The 22,030-nt window shown below is 44.4% G+C and overlaps 1 protein-coding gene across 3 annotated transcripts in view; it reads right to left on the bottom strand.

Moving 5' to 3' along the window:
• The window catches only part of TNS1 (tensin 1), a 245,771-nt gene that overhangs the window by 136,635 nt on the left and 87,106 nt on the right, over nt 1-22,030 (bottom strand). For all 3 annotated transcript variants that reach the window (XM_027873735.1, XM_027873734.1, XM_027873738.1), the window contains one exon: nt 21,723-21,764. The gene's annotated coding sequence lies outside the window, so the exon portion shown is untranslated. The remainder of the gene's footprint in view (nt 1-21,722; nt 21,765-22,030) is intronic.

The following is a 22,030-nucleotide window of genomic DNA, read 5'->3' as shown; positions in this document are numbered from 1 at the left end:
TATTTTAGGAAAGCAAGTTTCCAATCTATCTCCAACTCCTGTGGAGACCACGGACAAATCTCCTTCGGCCTCAGTTAACCACTCTGTATAAAGGGAAGGAGAACTTGAGCTTCTCTGGCCACTCTCCCTTCTCAAGGGTTAGCGGAAACTAATTGATCCCAAAAATAGTTTGAACTCTTTGTAAGAAACAGGAAAATCAGAGACCGAGGATAAGGAGAGCACCTCACTCTGAGCAGGAGAATCCCTCCTCCTCTGCCTGCCATTTTCATCTCCCTTACTACAATCTGTTGGGGATTAAGGGGAGAAAGTTTCTGCCTGGAGGCAGAGAAATAGATGTGAGAACCTCAGGATGACTCTCTCTTCGTCATTAGTACTTAGGACCAGGAGCAGGGCCCCAGACAGGCAGAGGAAAATCTGTATGGGAACGAATCCAAGACTTGCAGTCAGAAGACCTGGGTTTGGATTCGAGGTTTGCCACTTCCTGGCTATGTGACCTAAGACAAAAAAACTTAACCACAGGGCAAGTAGGTGGCGCAGTGGATACAGCACTGGCCCTGAAGAGGAGGACCTGAGTTCAAATCCGGCCTTAGCTCAAACATTTGACACTTAATAGCTGTGTGACCCTGGGCGAATCATTTAACCCCAATTGTCTAAAAATTTAAAAAAAATTTTTTTTAATTTTTTAAAAATCTCTCTGTACCTCAACTCCCTAATCTATAAAATGGGGGTGTTGGACTGGATCTTTAAGGTCTATCAGACTATAACCAGATAGTCTCTTAGGTCCCTTTTATTTTTAAATCCTGTTATTCCATGAAATATTATTGCTCCTTCTGCAAACAGCCCAGACAAGTTCTGATCCTGTCTCCTGGGGGAGGGAAGGGGAAAATCAAGGACTCAGGTTCCTCCCTGGGTCACATCAGGCTTTCTTGAGTAGCCTCTGGCCCCAAGAGAGTCAGGCCACCCAGGGAAGGAAGTGTTGTCAAAGCTGGCACGCGTCAGACAACAATAAACCCACAACGAGTGAGCCCACCAGGGCCCTAAGGAGCTCAGAGAAGACAACTCACCAAGCCCCACTTTCTTGTTAAGCACTTTGCTTACAATAGCCCTGTGAGGCAGGCAGTGCTACCGTTGTTATTCCTTTAGGGAGATGAATGCAGCTAGGTGGCACTGTGGATAAAGCACTGGCTCTGGAGTCAGGAAGACCCGAGTTCAAACCCAGCCTCAGACACTTAGTAGCTGTGTGACGCTGGGCAAGTCATTTCATCCTGTTTGCCTCCGTTTCCTCATCTGTCAAATGAGTTGGAGAAGGAAATGGTAAAACACTCCAGTGTCTTTGCCAAGAAAATCCCAAATGAGGTCACAGAGAATCAGACGTGACCGAAACAACTCAGCATAGAGAGGAGGGATCCAAAGAGGAATAGGGACTTAAACAAGGTCACAATGCTATTAAGTGGTACAGGGACATCCATGGGCAATCAGGGTTAAGTGACTTGCCCAGGGACCTGAAGCTAGTATCTGAGGTTAGATTTGAACTCGGGTCTTCCTGACTCCAAGGCCCAGTACTCTATCCACTGCGCCACCTAGCTGCCCCCTCAGCTCCAATTTGGGATATTCTTGGCAAAGATATTTTGCCATTTCCTTCTCCAGTTCATTTGACAGATGAGGAAACTGAGGCAAACAGGGTTAAGTGACTTGCCCACCGTCACACACCTAGTGAGTATCTGAGGTCAAATTTTAACTCAGGTCCTCCTAACTCCAGGGCCCAGTACTCTATCCACTGCACCACCTAGCTGCCCCTCAGGGACATGTTCTAAGAGAAGTGATCTTCCCACTAGGCAACACTGTCTCTCAACCCTAAAGAGCTACAAAATGACTCCTTCTCAAGGAATAAAAACTAGAGATAAATTTTCAATTATGTTTTCCAAATCCTCTTAATGCTTCAGTTTCCTCCAAACACTTGTCCTTACTGCATATCTAAATTCTAGTCACTCTTCAGACCTCAAAGTTCTCTTCTGACAGTTACAGCCTGCACTTACCTCTCCCTTAATGCAGACAGCTCTCACTCTGGTACTTAGCACTGTCTGGCATTGCAATTTAACTCTGTGTGTGTGTCTGTGTGTGTCTGTGCGTCTAGTCTTTCCCAATTATATCCTAAGCCCCATAGAGCAGGGGTTGTGGCATCCCTCAAAACTCCTAGCTTAGTTCTGCACATATGATAAGAATGGGAAGAGAATTAATCAAACCAAAAGCGAAAGCCTGAAACCAGTCCCCACCCAGGTTACTCGAGTGTTTTGAGATCCCAACTGGGTCAAGGCTATGGCACCTCTAGTCTCCTAATGCCAATCCTGCCTTCAAGCAGTCAATAAGCATTTATTGAGAACCTACTCTGTGCCAGGCACTATATTAAGCACTGAGGATACAAAGAAAAAGCAAAAGACAGTCCCTGCCCCCAGGAAGCTGGAAGCATGCACGTGACTGCATACAAACAAACTAAATACAGATTAAATTGGAGATAATCAATTGGCAGGAAGAAGGCATTATCTTAAATGAAACGGGGTCAGGAAAGGCTTCGTGCAGAAGGTAGAATTTTGGTTGAGACCTGAAATAAGTCAGGGAAGTGAGGAGTCAGAGATGAAGGAAAGAGTTCCAGGCATGAGAGGCTGCCACCGAAATGCCAGGAGTGGGAGATGGGCGTCTAGTGAAAGGAACAGTTCATGCAAGGTAGGAAGGGGCCAGGTTGTGAAGGGCTTTAAAAGCTAAACAAGAGATTTTGCATTTGATCCTGGAGGCAGTGGGGAGCCCTGGAGTTTACTGGATGAGGTCAGACCTGTACCTCAGTAGATCACCCAGGAGTTCTGTCTGCTTGTCCTGTCTCTATGGCTGGGGGCTCTTTACTGCCTCCATCCCCACCACTCCCCATCCCTCATCTTCAGAGGTCACTCAAGACGCTCCAAGGCTAGCCACTTCTCCCCAAGAGCTTGCCGCCACTCCCCCACACCTTTGCACCGCCCTCCCAACCCCACCCTGTGGCTGGCATGCTCCCCGATCAGGGAGTCAATGTCAATATTAGAAACCACAAGACTCAGCGGGGCCACAGAAACTATTCTCTGCCTGCCAGCAATCATCTGAACACCATCCCCTCCACCACCCCCACACAAGCCCCCCTCCAACTTCCTTTGGTGCCAACTGGATACCAGCCACAGGTTGAGGCTTGCCAGCATTGCTCAGGATGCTTTATACTCACTAAGTTGAGATGTTTTGGGGACTAAAAAAAATGTCCCCAAACCCACCCAACCTAAACACAGAGTTTTCTTACAATGTTTGTAAACACAGCTCAGCGTGCCTGCTGGGCTCCTTTCCCCTCCATTCTTTTTCCATGATTGCCCTCACTCTTACCACCACCAAATCTCTTGGGTTTTGAGTCCTATTTCTCAGTTTCCCTCTTTCTCTATTTTTATAGCCTTGACTGACGCCAGACCCTGGGGCTCCCGACTTCTCATGGGCATTCAAGGTTGAGACCAGTAGGAGAGGAGGACAGACTCCCCACAGGTTGGCCCCTCACCAGGAAGGCATGAAGTCTGGGGTGGCCCCAACCCAAATCTCTGCAAACCAATCCCATCATCCCTGGAGATCTGTCGGCAGAGGTCTCCTTACGCTTTGACTATTGATCAGTCAATCAACTAACATTTATAAAGCACCCACTAAGTGCCAGGCTCAGAACACAAAAACCAACCTGAAATAGTCCCCCGCCCTCAAAGAGCTTACATTTTATCAGGGGAGACAATGGTACATGCGTAGATGTACGTGGTAGCTTAGGGAGGGTGGACACAAGCAGATGGGGGGAGAGGAGAAATCAAGAGAGGTTTCATGTAGAAGTGATGCCTGAGCCAGATACTGAAAGAAAGAAGGGATTATATGAGGGGAAAGAAAGGAAGAAAGGCAGTAAAGGCAAAAAGCATGGTGGTGGAAGAGATGGTGCCCAGGTAAGGAGCAGCAGGAAGGTTAATCTGGCTAGAGGAGGGTACTGGAAGGCTTTCTAATCCCTCCCTCTTTTCCCTGTGACTTCTCTTATCCCACTTTTAATTCAGTAGTCTTTGTACCTCTGTGTCTTTCAATCACCTGAAAGACTGTCTATGGCGTCTCCCTGTGGTCTAGGAGAACCTACAGATTTCTGCACCCGCACCCCAGGGCAAAAAATACTCAATTATTAGTCTGCATGCTATTTCATCCCTTTAAAAACTCAGCAGAAGAGATGAAAAGTACCTTAGTATGACACCTCATTTTACAGATGAAGAAACCGAGGCTCAGAGAGATTAAAAGGACTTTTACCCGGGGTCGAACAGCTAGTTAATGGTTACCAACTAGACTAGAACTCAGGTCTCCTGGCACCCACCCCCGTGCACCTTCCACTGTCCTACAGCTGTCTCCCATCCAGCCCAGGCCAGGCCAGGCCAGGCCAGGCTCTGGCTTGGCTGTAGATTATATTATCTGGTTGTTTACTTCCTTTTCTCCTGTTGCTAAAAAGCATGTGAAACAAGACCGAGCCAAAGCAGTGACCCTGACCACCTCACTGCCGCCCACCCCCAGTCACACTGCCCTATCCTGGGGGCAGGAGACATTCCCCACTCTTAAGGTCAAAGTCTTGGCCTCATGGGGATCCTGCTACTTTCTTTCCCAAGCTAAGTGGAGCTGAGTCATGGGTTCTTCCAGATATCTTCCTCACTATGCTCCTGTCTCCATGTTCCTAATCCACCTCAACCATACAAGGGAACTTGTCAAGGCATCCCACTTTCCAAAGAGACTTCTGAGTAAATCTCTCTTGCTCCTGTTCTGTCCTCAACGAAGATGGCTCCCTTCCCCTTTGGAACAATCTTTCTGGATACTAAAGACTTTACTTCAGCCTCACTTGTCAAGCCCACTTCAATCTTACAACAAGTACCATTAGGAGAGCAGAGAAGATTGAGGTTAGACATAAGGAGAGACTTCCTGAAGTTGTTGTCCAGGGGCCACAAGGGTGGTTCGTCTTCCTTCCTGGAGATTTAATAATAGCTAGCTTTTAACAGCACTTTGAGGTTTGCAAAACACCTTGTAAATATCATCTCACAATGACTCTGGGAAGTAGGTGTTGTTAATATTCCCGATTTATAGATGAAGAAACTGAGGCAGACAAAGGCTAAGTGACTGAGACTGAATTTGAACTCACGTCTTCCTGAAGGTAGGTCTAACAATGTTCTATCTTCTCTCTTATACCTTCAGTCCGAGCCCCCACCACAAAAATTAAATTAATTAATTGATCTGTTTGGCCTAGAAAAGGGCCTGTTATCTAGACAAAGAGATGACAGAAATGCCTTACTGGAAGGCTCTCCAGTTCTCAAAATCACTATGTAGGAAAGATCTGAGTAGCATAAGGGGAGGGTGGGCTGGGAAAAAATGCATCTGTGGGCTGATAAGTGTTTTGAACTATAAGAGAAAGCAAAGGGCCACATAACCATGGAGGAGAGGGTGCTGGGGAATGATCCCAGAGCTTGGGGGCTACAGAATGCTCTCAGACTCCTGAAGAACATTCCGTCCAGAAATTCCTCACACCCTCCTTCCCTGGTTCCCTGTTCCAAAACTGCTCCCTCCCCTCCCCTCCCCACACTGCCCCCTGGGAGCACTGGAATTCAGGCCAGGACAGGCTGCCAAGAGAACCCAACCCAAGCATGTGACATCACAGGGCCACCACAGTAATGAACTGTGAGGTCAATGGCATCTCTAGCCAATCAGGAGGCTGAAGAAAATGGGAGAGGAGCCTATAGGGCAGGATGGGGAGTGGAAGGTCATCTGTTTCTTAAGCTGAAAGTTTTATAATAGTTTTCCTGAACTTTACTGGTCACTTCTCATGTAAGTGTAACTTTGGGCAAATACATTCAATCCAATTAGATAAACACTGAATGCCTCCTTTGTGTTTCTAGACTGTGCAGGGGCGCTAGAGGTAAAAAAATTAAAACAGTCCCTGCCCTTAGGGAGTTTACATTCTACCGGGGATGGAGGAAGTTTGGGGACTGGGGTATGAAACATACACAGGAGTAAAGACAAGATCATTTGAAGAGAGAGAAGAACACTGACAACTAAGAAGGTGAAGAATGACTCCCCTTGGAAGGCAGCACATGCATGATGTGAGACTTGAAGGAAGATAAGAATGCTAAGGCAGAAAGGAGAAAGGAGTGCATTTTAGGCATGGGGGACTCTCAGGGCTAAGGTATGAGAGAGAAGATGGAATGCTAGGTTTGGGGAATAGCAAGGAAACTTGTTACTGAAAGATAAAAGAAGGCAATGTGAAATAAGTCTGGAAAGGTAGGCTGCAGCCAGATTGTGAAGGGCTTTAAAGACCAAGTTGAAGAGTTCGTGTTTTATCCTAGTAGCATAGCGAGCCATTGAAGATTCTTGAGCCGGAGAATGATGCGGTTGGACCCATGCTTTAAAAAGATTCTTTAGACAGTTGAGTGGATGCGCAGTGATGGGGGAAGAAGTCTAGAAAGAATAAGCCACACACACACACACACGCACACACATATGCACATGTACACATATACATATATACAGATGCCTATACATATGTGTGTACAGCATATATGCGTGTGTGTATCAATCTCACACACACACAACATACATAGTAAGGTACAGAACTAGAACTAAGACCCAAGTCTCCCAACTTGATAACCAGATTCTTTTCCCTTCAACAAACAACTTTCCCCAATCACCTTTCGCATTCACTAGCCTAGGCTGGCTCCCTCTGGCAGGCTTCTGCCCACTGGCCCTGTTCCAGGCTGGGTTATTCCAGTCGCTTTCATTCCATAATCCCTACTATAAACTGTTCTTTCTCCCCATAAGTCTTCTTGATTCTTCCTTCAAAATGCTTCTAGGTAAGATCACTTATCAGCAGGAGAAAAGAAATCAAAGGATGTGAATAAGTAATTTTCAGAAGAAGAATCACAAACAATTAACAGCCAAATGAAAGAAATAATGCTCCAAATTACTAATAAGAAAAATGAAAATCAGGGTAAAACTATCCTAGGGTTTCACCTCTTCATACCCAGCAAACTGAAGGCAAAAGACAAGAATAGTCAAAATGTTGGACAGGTTGTAGAAAGACAGGGTACTAATACAATGTTGATGGAGTTGTGAATCGGTAAAATCATTTTGGAAAGTGACTTTGGAATTTAAATTACACAAATAAAGGGATTAAAATGTGCATATGCTTTGATCCAGAGACTCCACTGGGCAAGTATATCCCAAAAAGAGGAGGTGGGAAGCGGGATCACTAGCAAAAAAAGAAAGCTCCATATTCACCAAAATATTTATACAATTTCTTTTTGTTGTTGTTGTTGTTGTTGTAGCAAAGAATTACAAACAAAGTCATTGCCCATTAATCGGGGAGCGCCTAAACAAATTTTGGTACATCACCATAATGGAATACTATACTGCTGTAAGAGATGAGAAACATGATATAGTCAGAGAATTTATAGAAATGATGCAGAGCAAAGTAAGCAGAGCCAGGACAATAATATACACAACAACATAATAATATATACTACAACAATTTAGGTAGAAAGAATGACAACCACAAAGCAACAGAAAGTAGATGCTGCAAAATTATAGAGACCAAACTTGGCCCCTAAGAAGGGACATGAGAAGACACTTCTCTTGCTCTTTAGCAGAGGTAGGGGTCTGTGAATTTAGAATACGGCAAATGTCCAGTTTTTTCTGATATGCTAATGAATCTTATTGAATGTTTTTCTCTAAAAAAATTCTTTGTTATTAAAGATGACTTTCTAGACAGAGGCATGGAGAAAGGGAAGGATATAGGAAAAAAAAGACAGAAATATAAAAACAAAAGATATCAATAAATGTATCTATTTTTATAAATGCCTCTTGGATTGGGTCTTTCTATACTTATTGCTGCCACCCTAGTCTAATTGCCTCGTAAATGGCCTCTTCCAATCTGTACACCTTCCAATCCATCCTGCCTACCAACACCAGCAAGATTTTTTTTAAAGACTCAGTCTCCTTATCTCGCCCAGGCTGGGAGTACAGTAGCCATTCACAAGCCCAGTTCCATTAATAATCAACACAAGAGTTGGACCTACTCCATTTTCCCAACCTGGGCTGGTTTGTCCTTCCTGGTATCCTCTCCACTCTCTTCCTAGCAGATCAGCATATTGGTGCCAGCCTTAGTATAGATGCCAGATTGGCTTAACTTTGCACTCAGAATTCCCTAACTCAAGAGATCCTTTAACTCTCACCCTTACTTTCCTGGTAGCATAGATCAAAAGCAAATGCCACTGATACCCAACCAGCTATTTCTTCTTAAAATAACTTTCCTAATTGGCTTTCATCATGTCACACCCTTACTCAAGAATCTATAAAGTCTCCCTATTATCTAATGTATCAAGTCCAAAATCCTGGTAATATCATTGGAAGAATAGGGTGGCGCAGGATACAGATGAGACTAGATGATACCTTCCAATATGAGTAGGGGCAGAGAACACCACCAGGACATTTGGGAGAGTAGATAATAGGAAGGGGGCTAAAGAGAGCTCTTTGAGGGCAGGGACTGATTCATTTCTGCCATGTATCCACAGTGCCTAGAACAGTGTCTTACACAATGAAGACACTTAATAAATGCTTATCAAATTGAATTTAATCAGTATTCATTGGATAAGATTGGATCGAACTGAATTGAGTTGAGCTGAGTTGAACTGAACTAAATTAAATTGAACTGAACTGAACTGAATTGATGTATCTTGGATTGAACTAGCACAGGGGTGGGGAACCTGTGGCCTTCTGGGTCCTTGGGTGTGGCCTTTTGACTGAGTCCAAGTTTTACAGAACAAATCCTTTTATTAAGGGGATTTGTTTTGTGAGGTTTGAATTCAAGTCAAAGGGCTGCACTTGAGGACCCCTGAACTAGCCTATTCCTGGCAGTGAGAAAAATCATGGTAAAAGAATGCAATGAGCATAAAAAGACCGAGACTGAGGGCGGGGAAACTCCAAGCAGCTGCCTGTGAGCTTTAGTCTTGGATCTTACAGGGTGCTGACCCTCTGTGTCAGAACATGTTCACAGGTATCTTCTGTGTCAACATGGAGTACCCCCACACAGTGTGCGCTAGAATAGGAGTAAACAATGATAAACAAATCGTTAACAAAGCTATAGTCACATATCTAAGTGGTATAAGCTGAGCTCATTCCCAATGTCCCAATCTCAGAGAGGAATGCATGGCACAGGCATTGGACACCAAGCACATAACAAAAATACCAGCCTCTTTACCATTATCAGGCTCCCTTAAAAATTAAGGCAGAAGTTCTATCTCTTCAACTGTGCATTGGGAAGGAGGAAGGTAAAACGTATTTATTTATATAGCACCTACTATGTGCCAGGCACTATGCTAAGCACTTTACAAATATTGTCTCATTTGATCCTCACAGCAACCCTGGGCACCATTTTTATCCCCATTTTACAGTTGAGGAAACTGAGGCAAACAGATGTTAAGCGATTTGGTCACACAGTTAATAAGTGTCTAAGGCCGGATTTAAATTTAAGCCTTCCTGACTCTGACATTGGGAACAAGCAATACTAGAGACTGCTTTCTTTCCTCCATCTCAGCATTCCATAGTTTCCCAGGCTCATTACATTCCTTACACTGGACACTGCTGGTTTTCAAGGTTGCTATCTATGCAAACTGATTTCCCAACTACTCAAAAATGTAACCTTTGTCCATCAGGCCAGTCTCTGCACTGTCCCTTCCACCACCCTAGTCACAGACCTTCCCAGAAGCAAAGGAACATGCCTAGTGGATGGAGTACTGGATCCGGAATTGAGAAGATGGGTGCAAAGCCTACTTTACTCACTAACTAGCTGTGTGACTCTGGACAAGTCGCTTGACTTTTCTCAATCTGTTTCCTCACCTACAAAATGGAGATAATATAAAAGCACCCACCTCCCAGAGTGGTTGTGAGGGTCAAATAATATATATAAAATTCCTTGCAAATTTTAAATTATAATTTGGATGTCTGCTGTCATTATCATTGTTATTGGTACTACCTCAGAGGCCTTCCTCCTGGTGCTCCCCTCACCTCAAATGTTTCCTCTCCTTACACTCTTGATATAAACTCTATTCATTCGTAGGCATATCTCTATCATGAAGCCTTCTTCACCTAATCAGGCCGGTACTGATCTCTTCCATGGTGACTCCAGTACTATAGGACCATGAAGTAAGTCACTTAAACTCTCTTTCGTTTTTTTCATCTAGAAAATGGGGGACCCTAACTCACAAAATTGTTGGGAGGAATGCTATTTGCAAATTCTAATGCAGTATGCAAAAGTCAGTTATTACATAAACTATTTTTTCCTTATTTTCCCCTATTTTTTATATTTTTCCCTCATTTTTTAACGTGCTCTGCTTTAATCCTTGGCCATTTCATCTTCTCCCATCATTCTGATTATCATCTTTATGCAAGTGACCCCCAAATCTACATACAAAGCCTCAATATCTCCCCTGAGCTCCAGCCTCACATCTCTAAATGCCTGCTGGGCATCTCCTCCCATATATCCCACTGGCACCACAAATTCATATGCCCAAAACTGAATTCATTACCTTCCCCCTAAACTTGCCCCTTCTCCCAACTTCTCATTTTTGGGGGGACACCATCACCTTCCAATCATCCAGGTTCACTACCTTGGAATCATCATTAGCTTTCTTTTCCTGCACCACATATCCCATAAGTTTATATATCCTGTTTATTTTATTTTTTAATTATCTCTCTATCTTTTTTCTCCTCTCCACTTAAAACTGCTACTATCCCAACTCAGGTGTTCATCACCTTTCACCTGGTCTAGTATAATAGCCTCTTCATTGGTCACCCTGCCTCCAATCTCTCACTTTTCTAATCCATTCTTCAGACAATAACCAAAATAATCCTGCTAAAGCTCTGGTCCTATCACATCATCCTCTTAATCAAAAATCTCCAGTGGCTCCCCATTTCCTATAGTATTCAACACAAACTCCTTGGTCTGGCATTTAAAGCTCTCCACAGTCTGGTTGGGGTCTTTTCTTCTTCTCCTTCCCTTTGGACACTCTACACTCTAACCAAATTGGACTGCTCATACAGGCTGTATCTCCTTACCCAACCCTCCACCTCAATTAAAAAGTTCTTTGAGGTGATGAATTGTGTTATTTTTCATATATCCCCAGTGCCTAGTACTGTGCCTTTCACTTCAAAAATATAGGCTCCTTAAAGGCAAAAATCATTTTTGTATTTAGATCCCTAGCACCCAGTAGGTGCTTAATACATGCTTGCTCATTGATTCATTTGCAATGTATTTTCTAAAAATATGACACCAAGAACCAAACTCTTCAAAAATTTATTATTATATCTTTGTGATTACTGTATACCTACTATGTCTCTAGCACCCCCTGCCTCATATTTGGAAAAAAGTTATTCCCACCCTTGGGCAATCAGTCAGTAAACATTTATTAAACACCTACTATGTGTGAGAAATGAAAGAGTTAAGTTTCCACATAAGTAAATAAGAAATCAGCACAGATAGGCTAACTTCCCTGTCCAGGGGAGGAGTGATAACACAATTCTAGGCACATAATGTATGTTAGGGGTAGGGCATATAAGGGCATATAAGGAAGATTGTAACCCAGAAGGACTAATCCTGATCCAGAAGGGAGAAGTTAGGCAATTACTAACTATAAAGATTGCCCTGGCTTCTTTTACCATATGCACTTTCTCTCCTCCCAAGGAAGTGCACCAGCTTCTCACAAGAATCGAAATGGCGCACTTCAACCTCTTTAATAAAAAGTCTTTGAGACACCAGTCTTTGGAACTGAGTCTGAGGTCATCTTTATAACATATGTGTCAGCCACTGTACTGAGCATTGTGTGAGTACTGTGATTTCTCTATGCTCTGTACACTGTTTTTCTGAGCTGTTCTGGTTGAAAAAAAATTCACCACCTGCTTGGCCAAGCCTATCAAGATGAGCATTTCCAAATTAAGCTAGGCTGGTCTTCGAATGACATTCGAGGGTAACACAAGAGACTTTTAATAAACAATCTGTTCCTGGCCTAATATTTGAAAGCCTTCCCAGCTTGGGAGACGTGTGGGAGCTTTCATTCTTCTGAAATAGCTTTAATAGAATATAACCACCATGACATAGTCTGCAAACTCCATGCATATTAATGAAGTCTAAATTTGCATTAAGGCATTTCTATAGATTTGTTCTATAAAACTTGGACTCAGTCAAAAGGCCACACCCAAGGACCTAGAAGGCCACAGGTTCCCCACCCCTGGCTTAGATTGAGTTTATGATCAATGAAAGCTCCTAAGATTTTTTTTTTTTTTACAAATTGTCAAAGCAGGTTTCCTGTATTGTTTACTTGTGTCATTGATTTTTTTTTCTCAATTGAAGACATAACATTTACCCCCAGTTAAATTTCACCTTGTTAGTTTTAGCGTATCATTCAAGCCTGTCTAGTTCAGTTTTAGTCTTGATTCTACCTCTGTCTGGTTTATGATCAGCAAATTTAATATGCATGTCTTCTAATAATTCATTCCTAAAGTATATATTAAGTGCCTACTATTGATATGGCACTGGGTGTTGAAGGGAAAGAATCAGTTAAAAGGTAAACATGGCACTATCCCTGCTTTCAAAAAATTCACAATCTAAGAAGGACAATAAAACACAAATGCAAATAACTATAAAACAAGACTGCTGTAAGCCCAAAAGATGATTGTGGGAGCACAGGGAAGGACAAAAATGGAAGAGGACAGAAAGCTTCCTGAAGGAAGTGGTATCCCACTTGGGTCTTAATGCATGGGTATGAATAATAAAGGTAGAATTTGAACAAAAGGGCATGATGAGAAGACACAATAGCACAAAAGTGGGGAAGCCCAGAACTTTGGGGAAAAGCAAGTTGCCCAGTTTGGCTGAAGCCTAGAATGTGTGCAGGGGAAAAGGTAGAAAACAATCCAGGAAGAGTAGGTTGGTGGCAAATCATGGAGGACCTTGAATGGCAGGCTGAGTTTGGACTTTATTCCTTACGCTTTCATTTTCATAGCGAGCCACAGGAAATTTTTGGATGGAACAATGATATGACAAGAGCTTTTCTTTCTTTCCTTCTTCCTTTCTTTTCTTCCTTTCTTTCTTTTTAAGAAGATTACTCAAGCAGTACCACATAGGGTGAGTTGAGGAGACCAGATAGGAAAGTATTATCACGGTCAGGACAAGAGATGATCAGATCTGAACTAGAATGGTCACAGTCGCTATGGAGGCAATGGGTAGAAGAGACATTCCAGAAATAGAGTCAAGAAGACTTGGTGACTAATTGGACATCACAGTCTGTTACTAGATGATCTGTACGCAAGATTCCTTCCAGCCCTAATAATCTATGAGTCAATAAGCTTGCTGTCCTGTGTATCAGTCTGCTTTGCCTAAAGAAGGCAGTAACCACAAGAGGCTAGCTGACTGACATAACCAAAAGCCAGTGCATGGTGGGAAGAGAGGTGAGGTCACCATGGCAGAGAGTTCTCTCAAAATCTCCAGGACATACACACAGCCACTAATCTTGCCTCAACCTAGACTTTCCACTGCCCCTAGCCCTTCTTCCACTGTTCCCATCATCAAGAACAAAGGATAAGCACATGGAAATATACTCAGTCATACCTGAACACAAAGGGCCAAAATGGTAGCCTGGTTAATGAAAAGCAATATATAGCCAGTTCCTACAAGGCCTGATTTCAGGCAACCTGGCTTAATGGAAATAGCACAGGGACCCAAGAGCTCTGGGTCAGAAAAGAACCTGAGGCTCTAATCCAAACCCTTCACTTTATATATGAAGAAATTAAAGCCTATAGAGCAAAAAGGCTTGTTTAATTAAGTCCACCCAGAAAGTGGTAAGTGCAGGAAACTGACCCAGATTCTCATACTTCAGATCCATTCTCTGAGCCTCAGTTTCCCTATCTGAAAAAATAAAAAGGAGTTAAACTGGATAATTTCTAAGCTCTCTTCCAGCTCTAACATCCTATAATATATTATTATTCCTTTCAGGCCTGCTGCCTTACTTCCTCGGGCTCTGGGTCACATGGCCTCAGACAGAATAATTGGGTTTTTCAGGCACAACAGGCAGCAGTTCCCAGAGCAGAGATTCCTATCTCCAGGTCAGGAGCTGGAAGCTGTCCAGGAGAGATCTGGTAGCCAGATGACCTTGGTCACCAGCCTCTCTGGATTTGACACACACAAACACACACACTCCTCCTCTCCCAGAAGCCCCTGCTGACTGAGTTCTTCAAGAGGCTGAGAAAGGCCACATCGGCTCTTCCCAAAGGCCTGGTCACTCCCCTAGCCAACAAACCCTCTCTCTTCTCTGCTCGCTCTTGCTGGTCCCTGAAAAGAGGGTGGTGACTGTGACAGTCTGCCTTCTCCAGGCCTCAGTTGATCCCTGCTGGGTAAGAAGTTGAAGATTAGGCCACTTTGCCCAGGCAGGCCTGCAGCTTGGGTTCAGAGTGGAAAATGGGCCTAGCTGGCAAGACCCAAGAGGAACACTGAGAACTGGGCCAGAGAAAGAAGATCATCCCCTTCTCCATCCAACCCAGAAGAAGTAAGAGGCAGGAGGGCCAGGGATCATAGGATCACAGATTCGGAAACACAAAGGAGCTTAAGAGAACCAGCTGGTAAAACCCCCTTGTTTTATAGATAAAAGGACTTGGAACCAGAGAAGGAACTGGATTACCCACAGCCATATAACTAGTGAGAGGCAAAGCCAGAATTTGAGCCCAGATTCTCTGCTTCCCAAATCCAATGTCCCCAGAAACAGTGACCACAAATACTGGCTTTGCCAGACATCTCTACAAACAGAGGTGATGGAGGCGGCTAAGTAAGGACGTGGACATTGTATGGAGTGAGGAAGACTTCAGTTCAAGTCCTGTTTCTGATAGTTACAAGCTGAGTGACCCTGAATAAATCACTTAACCTTCTCTGTGTCTCAGTTTCTTCATCTGTAAAGTGGGGATAACAGCACCTGCCTCCCAGGGTTATTTTGAGGATTAAATGAGTTAACAAACGTAAATGTATTTTGTAAACTTTAAAGTGCTACATAAATATCTATTATAATTATTATTATTATTATTATTATTAGAGACAGAGACAGTCAGAAGGGCAGGTAATCCCCTGACCTTTCATCTGTCTCTCTCTCTCCTAGGGCTGTGCAAAGTCCTAGTTTTGCCTAAGAAGTAGCAGGTGTTGAGCATTTTCTCAGAGAAACCAACTCTTCCTCTACCTGCTCTCCATCTTTCTCTCCATCCCTCTCTCCTGCTCACTCCACTTAGTTTGCTCTCAGAGCTTCTGGTGGTCCACACATGCCTTAATGAAGTGCCCCAAACCCCTGATGTGAAATCTCTGGAACTGTGACCTTGTCTCTCCCCTCCTCCTCCTCCCCCAGAAATGTGGCAGGCCCTGGCAAATGTCATTACGAAGAGGACAAGAGTTGCTGACCTGAATAGCTTGTGGAGACAAAGTCATTAGTCGTGAACAGCCCACCTCAGAGCACCTGGATCTGACCTCCAAAAAGGTCCATGTCGAGATTGCCCTTCACCAGGAGCCTCATGGAAAATCAGACCCCCACATACACACACACACACACACACACACACACCCACCCTCCTTCTATCCTTCCTATCCCTAACCTCAATCCCTCCAACTACCATTACAGCCCATTCCCCATGATCCTTCTCTTCCCAGAAATAAAGGCCCAGCCGTGAGGAAACTGAGACTTTACCACAGCCTCTAGCTGGCATCCCTTGGAACCTTGGACCACCCAGTGTTGCCCTGGGTTAGGCAAGGGCATTCCATTCTTGAGGGGAGGGAGGAAAGGGAGGAGAGCAAAGGAGAGAAGAGGTGGATCCACTGGGATAATAAGAGGTCAGACTATATCTTTCCTTCCTCTCTCCTTCCATTGTCTTACCTCTTCCCACCCCTCTTCCAAAATACCCCACTAACGTCCTTCTGGGCAGCCCAATTAATCCTTCCCAGCTTGGGTCAGACCTTCAACTCAACCCCAAAGTGAATGCTGCCCTCTGATGCTGTCGTATGACTGGCTCCAAAAGGGGGCTTGGCTGTGCCCAAACCCCGCTGTGTGTGATGAATACTTTACATCTGGAGGGCACATCTGGGTGGAGATACAGCCCTTGAGAGAAAAGTTGAGGGTAGGGAGGGGGAGAGGAGGAGCAGAGGGGAATGTTACTGAAACAGATATGAAGCAAATATGAAGATAATTAAACCTCCAGGGTTTCAGAGCCCCAAACAAAACAATAAAACAGTGAAGGAGAATTCAGATTCTGAAAGCAACTTTGCCACAGTGCCAGGAAAGGCTGGCTTACCCCTTCCATAACAAGGAGAGCTCTCCAACCACAGAAGATAAAAAACGAAAAAAGGCAGGAGGCAAGAGTACAGGGCCCCACACTGATCAGTACCTGCCCAATATTGCCCCATTCCATTTCAGAGACCAGGCCAACGTCCAAGCCAAAGTAGCAGACCCTTCCCTTCTGGGGCCAACCACAGTGACAGCAACAACAATAATACGCAGCCTTTTCTGTTTTTCAAGGCACACTGACTTGAGCCTAGCATCGAGGTAGAGTAGAGTACGCATGACTGTCCTGATCTGACAGATGAAGAGGAAACTGAAACCCAAAGGGAACCACAGAATCTCAGCATTGGGAGGGACCTCAGCTCAGAGGTCATCTAGTCTGGCACATACCTTAACAAAAACTTCCTCTCTGAAGTATCACCACAAAGGGTCATCCAGCCTTCGACTGAAGACTGCCAATGAGGAGAGCTTACTCATTCCATCCCACTTTGGGATATTTCTAATCATTAGGACTTTCTTCCTAACTTGCATTCTGACCCCTCTTCCATGTGACAGTCCTTCAAATACTAGATATGCCCCCAACTAAGTATCCTCTTGTCCAGACTAAACATCCCAAGTCCCTTCCACCAATCTTCCCGAAATATGACTTTGACACCTTTCAAACCCTAGTTGTCTTTCTCTGAGCATACTCCAGCTTCCCAAAATAGAGCACCCAAAACTAAACACTATACTCCTGCTCAAAGTCAAGTTTCCAGAGCTATAACTAGTAATGTTGGCCTCCAGGGCAAGCCTCACAAAATGTGCTAGGCAGAAGTGGTGTAAAACCCTGAAACAGACTTTTCAAAACATACATGGTGGGGAGCAAGGAGAACCCAGGGAATCAACTCTCACCCAGGGCAGATCCTATCAGATATCACTCTGTGAATGGGAAAGAGAGACCCAGAACACTCGAAGGCCCCAGGACCGGGAAGCCAGTTGCCAGGGCTCAGCATGGTGGGCTAGAGGATGGAAGGTGTTTTCCATGAACGGGGCAGGTCCACTCTAGGGAGGAATTGTTATGACTGTTGGTAGGGAAGAAAGAGTAGCTTCCTATTTTAACTAGTTTTTCTTGCTATCTAGGTGCTGAGTCCATTGTTTTTTTGCATTTCTGAAGGATATGTGTTTTAAACAACCCTCCACATTTCAGTGCTCTGAAACAAAGACCTAGTTATCTCAAACACTCCCCTCCCACCAGTTGTGGCTCTGCAGGAACAAAGCTGGATCTGGAGCCCAAGTCTCCTCAAAGGCATCATAATACAGTAGAAAGAACACTATTGGCTCTGGAAGTCCTGGCTCAAATCCTTCCTCTGACACTTACTACTTGTCCCATCTTGTCACTTACTATCTCTGGACCTCAATTTACTCAACTATAAAATGATGAGGTTGGATTGGATGACCACTGGGATCCCTAGATCTCTTTTTCCTTTTTTTGGGGGGGGGGGGGTTGGCAATAGGGTTAAGTGGCTTGCCCAGGATTACACAGTTAGTAAGTGTCTGAAGCCAGATTTGACTCAGGTGCTCCTGAGTCCATGGCCATTTCGCTATCCACTGTGCAACCTAGCTGCTCACCTAGATCTCTTAAGAATTCAGTAAGGGGCAGCTAGGTAGCACAGTGGATAGAGCACTGGCCCTGGAGTCAGGAGGACCCAAGTTCAAATATAGCTTCAGACACTTGACACTCACTAGCTATGTGACCCTGGGCAAGTCACTTAACCCTACTGCCTAGCCAAAAAAACAAAAAACAAAAAGCTAACAATTCACTGAGCATTGCCTATGGGCCAGGCACAGTGCTAGCCAATGAGGGCAAACAGTGAAGAAGCCAAAGACATGCTAAATTATAAGCTTCTGGAGGGCAGGGGCCATAAGCAATCAAAGTAACACTTATAAAACCACAACAAACAATACAAGATGATTTTCTCAATTATGAGATTCAGATTAAAGATAAGATAAAAAAGGCTTGGACCTTTGAAAGGAAAAAAAGACTTGGGTTTAAGCCCCATCTTTGCTACTAATTCACTGCATGATCTTAGACAAGTCAACTTCCTCTATGTAAAATGGTGGGATGTTCAGGTTATTTTTAGAACTGTATGCATCAGTGAGATCACAGAGGGATGGGGTGCTCAAGGAAGGATTCAGAAGGATGTGCCAAGACTCAAGCTTAAAAGAATAGAGAATTTGGATGGATGGCAGGGACTGGAAGATGCCTGGGGAAAAATGTATTCTCTATTTCTCCCTCTGACACCGGGCAGATGGGGGGGGGGGGGGGGCCAGGTGTAGCTATTTTCTGTTAAAATGGTTCACTTTACTAGAATTAAAGAATCATAGCTCAAGAGGTGGAAGTGACTTTAGAGGCCACCTGGTCCCAACCTTCCATTTCACAGATAAGGAAACTCTCACCCAGAAATATGAAGTGGTTTGTTCATACTATACAGGTAGTAAGTGGCAGAGGAAGGATTTGAACCCAGATCCTCTGATTCCAAAACTGACACTTTCTCTACAGCACCACAGTGCCTCAGATCTTCAAGGTTCTCTATTTCCCAGCCTCAGAGACAGTACTTCCACTCTAACTCGAACCCACCACCCTCTCCTCCTCCCCTGGAGGAATGAGTAAATATCTCTTTTGTTATGAAAAATCTCCAGGGAAGATATGTAAAGCAAAAGTCTGACCTTCTCACTCTTGCTCACATCCTCTGGCAATTCCCTATTCCCTCTACTATAAAATACAAATTCCTTGGTTTGGCATTTAAAACCTATCCCCAACCTTTCCAGGCTTATTACAAATCACTGCTTTTCAGGAACTCCATGTTCCAACCTAGTTGGGAAATGTACTCCCTCCTCACCCCCCCACTCTCAGATTCCCTCACTTCTATGAGGCTCACTCAGTTCTCATGCCGTGTTTTGTCTTTGGCAAATTAAATGAAAGGCACTTTTACTGACCCCCAAGCTTTCCATAACAGCAGCAAAGGCCCATCTTTTTAAATACAGACATTTGGCTGGTGTCACCATATGGCATCAAGACCTGGAACATCACTGCCTCCAAAGAAGTAACAGAGGGGCATCACTCAGAGGCCATGGAGAAGAGCATGGTGGGTGGGTGGGTGAGTGGGTGCAGGACGTCATAAATAGAGGAACTTCAAAGATGAAAAATGGCAAAGGATGCATAAAGTATAGCACTACACAAAAGGGAAGATGGACTGGTCACGTGGAGAGTGAGAGATGACAGATGTATGGCCACTGGTGCCCCAGCTATGTCACTGAGGAAGGTCTCCAGTATCTCCAGGGCTGACTCCCTATAGTGAAATTTGGGGAGGGACGTGGACAAGTCACACGTGATGGGCAGGCAGTGAAAAGCCTGCAATCTGCATCATTGGGGGAAACACCCAAATTGAGATCACAAAGTCATTCAAGTTTTGGGGTATCTTTATCTGTTTGTAGGATCTATTCCCCTTTGGTAGAACATATGAGAGCAGGAATTCCTTTCGGTTCTCTTTTAACCACAGTGTCTTATGGTGCGTAACAAATATGACTTGGATAAGACTAGAGTGAAGGAAATGCCCCCAGCCACCCTCATCCATCCATCTATCTAGCCAAGCAGTTAATTCTTCCTGGTGTCTAACTTGAATGCCTTCTGGTACACCTTAAAACCCATCTTACCAATCACAATTATTCACATCCATTAACAAGAACACCAATCAGCCTAAGGCCTAGAACCCCATCTCTGGAGAACTGTTACTGGTGGAGAGAATGAAGCCAGAAAGGGGCACGCCTTGCCCCAGAAAGTTCCAGCCAGTCAGACATGAGGCTGGGGACAGACGCCTCAGTAGCGAGGCTCTCCCAGATCTTGCTGCCTTCTCTCCCCTCTGCAGGCCCTCCTCATTTTCCTACAGCCTGAATCCACCCAAAGGTTTCCAAGACCACATGCAGACCCCCTTCCAGCCCCCAAAACTCAGCCTGTCTCCAGCTGTGGTTTAAAGAACAGGGGGAAAGATCAACTTGGAAAACTTTTGGAAGGAACAAAAGATAGAAAGGGGGGCATCTGAGGACGCGAAGGGATAAGTCAAAGGGAAGGGGCCCCTCCTTCCTAGAGAAGAGTTGAGATCAGTCCAAAGCTGGAGGCTCCCTTCTCCCCAGCCCATAATTCTGGGGCCCTGGGTGAATGGAGCATCCTAAATCTCTCTTCTGGTAGTTTTCTGGTGGCAAGTCAGTGAAGCAAGAGGATGTAAAATTTACAAATCCAGTTAGGATGTGGTTGTGGGGACCCCTAACCAGAAAGAAAACAGAAGGATAAAAACAGAAAGAGGCTACTTGGGTCAGAGAAAACTCTAGAATCTAAAACTTTTTCATTTTGAAAGATTACATTTAAGTCGTTACCCATCACCTCTGCTTAAGGAGGGCCTCAACTCCAACAGCAGCCTGGAGTCAGGAAGACCTGAGTTCAAAACTGGCCTCAGACAGTTACTAGCTGTGTGACCTTGGGCAAGTCACTTAACATTTATGTGCCTCAGTTTTCTTATCTGTAAAAAGGAGATAGTAATAGTACCTACCTCCCAGAATTGTGAAGATCTAATGAAATAATAATAAAGTGCTTAGCACATAGTAAGCACAATATAAATATTAGTTATGATAATAATAACAACTATCATATTAAATATAACAATTATTAGTCAGAAGGGGTCTCTCCAGGGATTCTTAATCTTTTTTTCATCATGGACTCCTCTGGCAGTCTGTGTATCCCTTCTCAGAATAATGTTCTGAACTGCATAAATACAATATATGGGATTACAAAAGAAACCAATTATATTGAAATATAGTTATCAAAACATCTCTTAGAAACAAGTCCAAAGAACCTCAAGTTAAGAACATTTACTCTACAAGTCTATAGGGAAGAAGAAACCACCACATCTCCTGTTTCAGTGTTTTTCTGGCCCTTGATAGAAGAATCAAAAGGCAGTGGGAACTTGGACAGGACCAGTGAGAAAGGAGACATTCCCTTGTGAAGTTTTCCCTGGAGACCCCATCCCTGGGCCCACAGATGGCCACAGCACAGTACATGAGTGCCTCACAGGCTGCATCTCATCAGACAGGGGACTGTGATTCATTTCCTCCTAATCCCGGCTGTGGTCAGAGAAGTCACCAGCCTCTGCTCCCCACCCAAACATCCCCGTACATCCCCTCCTACCCCACCCCCTTTCACACATCCCCAAACACAACAGACTTAACCTCAGCAGGCAGCTGAGAGAGACCAGGCAAGATAAGGAAAAGGCTCTTACTCACCACCAGTTCATGGCTAGAAGGAGGAATGCAGGGGGCAGCCACCTTCACGGGAGAAACAGAAAGGACAAGGTTAGGTTCTGTCATCAGCATCACTGGTCAAAGCCAGAACCAGTGGAGCCTCCCAGAGTTCAGGTCATCTATCTCCCCCACCCCCAATCCAATCAAGTCCTTTTCCTGGCCCAGTCAAGTGGGTGTGTGGTTATCCCAGCTGAAAGCTCTTCAGAGAAGGCGATGTGATCGCCTCCTTAATCCCATTATCTCCCACTCATTATGATCTCCAAGTGTTCTTTGCCTTGTCTCTATCCCCT

Source organism: Vombatus ursinus, unplaced genomic scaffold, assembly GCF_900497805.2.
Source record: "Vombatus ursinus unplaced genomic scaffold, bare-nosed wombat genome assembly UNPS02014802.1, whole genome shotgun sequence".
Classification (NCBI taxonomy): Eukaryota; Metazoa; Chordata; class Mammalia; order Diprotodontia; family Vombatidae; genus Vombatus; species Vombatus ursinus.
Note: the sequence above shows the minus strand (reverse complement) of the source record. Positions and strands in the feature narration are given on the sequence as shown.